This window comes from Felis catus, chromosome C1 (genome assembly GCF_018350175.1).
Source record: "Felis catus isolate Fca126 chromosome C1, F.catus_Fca126_mat1.0, whole genome shotgun sequence".
Lineage (NCBI taxonomy): Eukaryota > Metazoa > Chordata > Mammalia > Carnivora > Felidae > Felis > Felis catus.
The window spans coordinates 103,123,146-103,130,079 of NC_058375.1; positions in this window are offsets into that span (position 1 = coordinate 103,123,146).

Here is a 6,934-nt window from a genome sequence, read left to right on the forward strand (position 1 = left end):
CTTGTTACAGGTGTAGAATCTGAGGCCTTAACTACACAATCAGAATCTGCCTTTTAACAAGATCCTCAGGGGAATGTGTATACATACTGGAGTGTAAGAAGCACTGCTTTGACAGCTGGCAGAGAGCAAATCTGGATGATTCCTCTTCATATTCTGCATGCACCTTGTACAGAGTAAGCTTTTAATACACATTTACCCAATGAGGGATACATGAATACTGTTTACTACATTTCTAACAAGATAATACCACTTAAACAACCAGTGATGGGGAATCCAAGTTGTACAAAGCCACCCTTTATTTTCTTTTTGAAATTTTTAATGTTTATTTATTGGGGGGGGGGAGGGGCAGAGAGGGAGGGAGACACGGAATCCGAAGCAGGCTCCAGGCTCTGAGCTGTCAGCAGAGCGGACTGGGGACTGGAACTCACAAACTGCAAGATCATGACCAGAGCTGAGGTTAGAGGCTTAATGGGCTGAGCCACCCAGGTGCCCCAAGACCACCCTTTCTGAATGAGTAGCTCTGTTTGTTGAAAAGTTTATTTTAAATAGAAAACCCATCCACTTAAGTTCAACAAATCCACTTCTCTTCCTTTTGTGTTTCCTCTGCCTCTGATGAACTCAGTTATTCTCTGGCTTTTAACCGAAGACAGTTTGCAGAAAAAAAGGTACATTTTTACGGCAACCTTTTGCTCATCCCTCCAAAATCTTGACTTCCTGGCTGTCTCCTCTTTGGTCCCTATCGTTTCCCTCCCTGCCAGTTCATTTTATTCTTTCCATGGGATGTGAAGCAAGGCCCTTGAAGGAGTAATGCATTCAACCTTAACTTGTGCACTATTCAGCCCTCTAACCCCAGGGTGGTTTCTCTATGCCAAATAATATGTCCCTGGTGTGTATTACTTTACAACAGTCAAATCAGCATAGGAGAAGGAAACCAAGTGTTATACTGGACAAGCGAAACTTATTAAGAAATAAACTTGCAAAACTAAATAGAAGTGATTTTTGGGTTTTCTCCTTTGGGGAATTAGTCCATGACACTGTTCTGCTCTAGTAGCATTTATAAATCAGGCGATAGTTAACATTAAGTCAACTCTGCATATTGCATATTTAGACACAGGATGGAAGTAATTGACACCATAGGAAGGATTAACTGCTTCTTTCTAGTCCCAAGTTTGTTTTCGTAGACTTGTGAATGACTAGGTAAAGAAACAAGATCTCTTAACCAATACGAGTATAATTTCTCCATTTAATTTTATTGTTGGTGTCCCGATGTTCTCTCTTTCTTTACAGAGGGAAGGAAAAGGAGGTAATAGGTAAAGTAGTTGGTGGGGGTTTGCTGGATGTTACCGTGTCTCAGACGTCATTGCCACTGATCTCTTCAGATCAGCCATTCTGCCTGATAAACAGAGGGAAATAACAGCCTGGGACACCTCATAGCACAGTAAACTTTTATGTGCACTGCTAAAGGTGTCCTTCCTCTGAGAGGTGAGGACTTGGGAATGGGAGAAGAGTGTACTGATTTTACAGAACTTGATGTCAGGTTAGATGGAGCATCTGGAGGTTTATATCCCCATCTCCCCTCCCATTTGTGATCAGGGAGGGGTAGGACATGTCATCTTGGTGATTTCCATTTCAAAAAACAACCTGATGTTTAAAAAATTTTTTTAATGTTTATTTTTTTTGAGAGAGAGATAGAGCACAAGCAGGGGAGGGGCAGAGAGAGAGGGAGACACAGAATCCGAAGCAGGCTCCAGGCTCTGAGCTGTCAGCACAGAGCCTGACGTGGGGCTCGAACCCACAAACCGTGAGATCATGACCTGAGCTGAAGTCTGGCGCTTAACCGACTGAGCCACCCAGGTGCCCCAACAGCCTGATTGATAGTTTTTATAAAGTTAAACATTCACTTAACATGTAGTTTAGTAATCCCACGCCTAAGTATTTATCCAGGTGAAATAAAGATAAGTTCACACAAAAGCCTGTATACAAATGTTTATTTGTACAAATATGTGTTGCTTTATTCTATTTATCCCCAAATGGAAACAACACAAATATCCTTCACCTGGTGAGTCAATAAACAAAATGTGGCAGAACTGTAAATGGAAAACTACTCAGCAATAAAAAGGATTAAACTCCATACACACATGGATGAATTGCACATGTGTTATGGGGTGTGAAAGAATCCAGACTCCATTTACATGACATTCTGGAAAAAGCAGAGGATCAGAAACAGAACCCTGCCTTCTAGGAGTTGAAGATGGGAGAAGGGGTTGAGTACAAAGGAGCACAAAGGAATGTTAGGGGATAGAGAACAGTTCTAAATCCTGATTGTAGTGGTTGTGTGCATCTGCCAAAGCACAGTATGGTACACTTAAAAGGGTGAGTGTTATGGTATGAAAATTATACCTAAATAAAAAATAAAAAAGTTTTTAAGTGTTTATTTTGGAGAGAGAGAGAGAGCAAGCTGGGAAGGGGCAGAGAGAAAGGACGACAGAGGATCCGAAGCTGGCTCCCTGCTGATACAGCCTGATGTGGGGCTCCAACTCAGAAACCTTAAGATCATGACCTGAGCCGAAGTTGGATGCTTAACGGACTGAGCCACCTAGGCGCCCCCCCAAAACAAAAATTTAATACTATTTTAAAAATCGGCTTTAGCAAGAGGAAAGATACAAGTTTACCCACATAAGAGAATACTCAATCATTGTGGAAATCAATTATTTTTAAAAACAAATACCATTGGTTTTATTTAAAAAAATTTTCCAGCTTTATTGAGGTATAATTGACAAGATTATATATATTTAAAGTGTCCAACATAATGACTTGGTATATATAAACACCGTGGAATGATTATCACAATCAAGTTAATTAACACACCCATTGATCCACAGTTAATTTTGTGTGTATGTGGTGATACTGCTTAGGATTTACAATTTTAGCAAATTTCCTAATAGTTATTATTTACTATAGACACTATGCTGTGCATTAGATATTCTTACTCATAACTGAAAGTTTATACCCTTATAGCAACATCTCACCCTTTTTTCCACCAATTAGTCCCTGGCAACTACTATTCTATCCCTGTTTCCCTGAGTTTGACTTTTTTGTTTTTGTTTTTGTTTTTTTTTAGATTCTGTGTAGAAGTGAGATCGTGTGGTATTCGTCTTTCTCTGTTTGACTTATTTCCTTTCTCTGTCTGACATTTCACTTAGCATAATGCCCTTAAGGTCTATCCATGATGTTGTAAATGGCAAGATTTTCTTTTTTCTCATGGCTGAATAATTTTCCACTTTATATAACACATTTTTTTTATCCCTTCATCCGTGGACACTTAGGTTGCTTCCGTATCTTGGCAATTGTAAATAACGCTGCAACAAATACGGGAGTGCAGGTACCTATTTGAGATCCTGGTTTCATTTCCTTTCCATTTCCTTTCATACCCAGAAGTGGGATTGCTGGATCATATTGATGAGGGAGCCAAAAGCAATCTGAGGGCAAAGCACGAGCTAACACCCACAACCCCACCTGCCCACCTCCCTACTCCTGTGGTAGGACATGTGTGACATTCCTCAGGCACTCCTGGCTGCCCAAGAACAAAGGAAAGAAAACAAATGGTTAACTGATAGAGATCACAGTCATGCAGGACATGAGTCTTCATAAGTTTACAAATGTTTTAGTAAATTACCAGAGAAAGGAAATTTTATCAATAGCTTAATCTCCAGTGGTGGCTGCCTGCAAGTCTGTAACCCAACCTTGACCTGGTTTAAGAAAACCTGAGGAACAGGGTTCTGTATGGTTTTGCTCCACTTGGGACTGGGGGCATGGGAGCTGATGCCCTTTTCCTCGTTTCCCAAGAGGGATCCTCCTTCCTTATCAAATTTAGATCGGCGTTGATTTGCCCAGTGTTTTCCTTTTCTACATCTGGGACTATCTTTATTGGGTAACTTACTGGTTTGTCCCCTGTTCGTTGGTGACGGTCCTTTTGCATGTGCCCTGGTTTTCCACAATTAAAGCGGGCATGAGAGGCTGGAGACGGCCTCATAATAGCTGCAAGAATTTGTGTGCTATGTGTCTCAGTTCCCACATTTTGGCACGCCCTAATGAATTCAGAGATACCTTTGGCTTGAGTACGTATGCCAGAGAGAGCGGCCTGCCAGTCTGCATTAGCATTTTCATAGGCCAATTGCTGCAATAAAACTTGAGCAGTTTCTTCATTATCTATGTACCTGGAAATACTCTGTTGTAACCTCTTCACGAAATCAACCTAAGGCTCAGTGGCTCCCTGCCATATGGTGGCAAAGAAACCTGTTTTTGTTTTTATGTCAGGGACTCGGGACCAGGCAGCAATTGCAATAGTAGAGCACTGTTGGAATAACCTATGATCGGCTTGGGCGCGATATAATGGCCTGGAGCATTTCCACTCCTAACAGAATACCTAAATCTTGATTATGAATTGCCTGTGTTGTGCAACCCACTTGATATTCTAAAGTCCATACAGCTGCCAAGTGGCTTTTGCACCACCTCCCGGTTCTACTATACTAGCCAAGGTTTTACTCAAAGACATACAAGGTGATAATTCATGGAAAGGACTTCATGAACTGATAACTTGGGGAAGGGGGTAGGCATGTGTTCTCCCATTAGGATCACGCTGGGCACCTGCCCGTCTGATTAAACCATACCATGAGTTGGAAGGATCAGCCCCTCAACCCTCCTCTCAGATGGCCAGAAAGCAGTGTAACACGTTCCCTATAATCTCCTTTACCAGGACATAGCTATTTGATTTCCCACATGTCCTGAGAATTGTTTGTTGGTATGCCAACGTTGGAATTGGTGACCAGAACCCTAAGGACCTTTGCATATATTTTAGTTGGATTGTTTTCTTGCTGTTAAATTGTCTGAATTCCTTATATATTTTGGATATTAATCCCTTATCAGATAGATTAGATATATCATTCAATATCAGATAAATATTTTCTCCTACTCCAAAGGTCACCTTTTCATATTGTTGATGGCTTCCTTTGCTGTGCAGAAACTTTTTAGTTTGATGTAGTTCCTCTTGTTTATTTTTGCTTTTATTACCTTTGCTGTTGGTGTCCAGTCCAAAAAATATCACCAAGACCAAAGTCAGGGAGTCTCCCCTCTATGTTTTCTTTGAGGAGTTTTATAGTTTCAGGTCTTAATTCAAATCTTTAATCCACTTTGAGTTAGTTTTTGTGAGTGGTATAAGGTTATAAGGTAGAGGTTTTTTGTTTTTGTTTTTGTTTTTGTTTTGTATGTGGATATTCCGTTTTCCCAGTACCACTTATTAAAGAGACTCTCTCAGAATTTTGTGTTCTTTGTGCCCTTGTCAAAGATTAGTTGACTGTATATAGGTGGGTTTATTTCTGGACTCTATTCTCTTCCTTTTTTTTTTTTTAATTAAAATTTTTTTCAATGTTTTTATTTATTTTTGAGAGAGAGCATAAGCCAGGGAGGGAGAGGCAGAGGGAGAGGGAGAGGGAGAGGGAGAGAGAGAGAGAGAGAGAGAGAGAGAGAGAGAGAGAGAGAGAGAATGAGAGGGTGAGGGGCAGAGAGAGAGGGAAACCTAGAATCCAAAGCAGGCTCCAGGCTCTGAGCTGTCAGCACAGAGCCTGATGCAGGGCTCAAACTCATGAACTGCAAGGTTATGACCTGAGCTGAAGTGGGAAGCCCAACCAACTGAGTCACCCAGGTGGCCCTATACTCTCTTCCTTTGATCTGTGTATCTATTTTTATATATGTACCATACTATTTTGATTATAGTAGTTTGAAATCAGGAATATACCTCCAGTTCTGTTCACCTTTCTCAAGATTCCTTTGCCTATTTGGGGTCTTTTGTGGTTTCTTATTTTTTATTTTAAAATAATTTTATTCTGCCCGGAAATGGTGGTGATGTTCTTACATTCTGTCCACCCAAAGGAAGAGGAACGAAATTAAAGGGTCCAGAATTTTCCTCACCATATTGTCATAATTCTTTCTTTCAGATTCCAAAGAATTTGCATATGAATTATATCATGTGATCTCAAAACTGCCCCATGAGGGTAAGCTGAATGAATAATTATATCTCATTTTATAAACAAGGCTGAGGTTAAATATTTAGCCAGTATTTCCAAAAATGATATGTGTACCTCATTCATTTTTTAGAACTTGACAAGGGCCTAGTACTAAGTGCCCCCTGCTCTTCAGTTGCTCACAACCTTGACATCTTCAAGGGAGTGACCATGACTCCAGCTAGGTATGACCCCAAACCTGGCACTTAAAGACACATAAATGTCTATAGTGATACTTATGACTAAACACTTACTGAGAATTTCCTTTTCCAAAAGTATAAACTTAGATTATTTGAAGAATTAGTATTTCGATTAGCATCTTAATTAATAAGCATATATATATATATACAGACACACACATACACACATGTATATAGTATCACCACATGAGTACTGATTTGGTACAAAGAGACTGCTAACTGTAAACTGTTTGACTTAGGATAAGTATCTTTATCTTTCTAGTTATAAATTTTCTCATCTGTACGATGAGAGGACTGTGCATGTCCATCTCTAAATCCTGGATTAGATTTGAAGACATCAATATGAATTCACGTTTACCTTACTAATAGATACAGATGGACAAATACAGAAATAATTATGAATATGTGTGTATTCATGTGTTAGTATATGCACATGTATTTCCAAGTTCTGGCCTCTGAAGGGCCTAGAAAAAACATCCCAGTAGCAATGAGCACACCTAGCACCTAGTTTTTGGGTTCTAATATAATTCTCGAATAAGAGGAACCAGGACTCTTGGGAGAAATGGCCCCTCCCCTGCTCATGCTCTGTCTCGCACTGTCTCTCAAAAATAACTAAATGTTTAAAAAAAATTTTTTTTAAGTGTCAAGGTACTGAAAGACATTTCAAAATGTTAA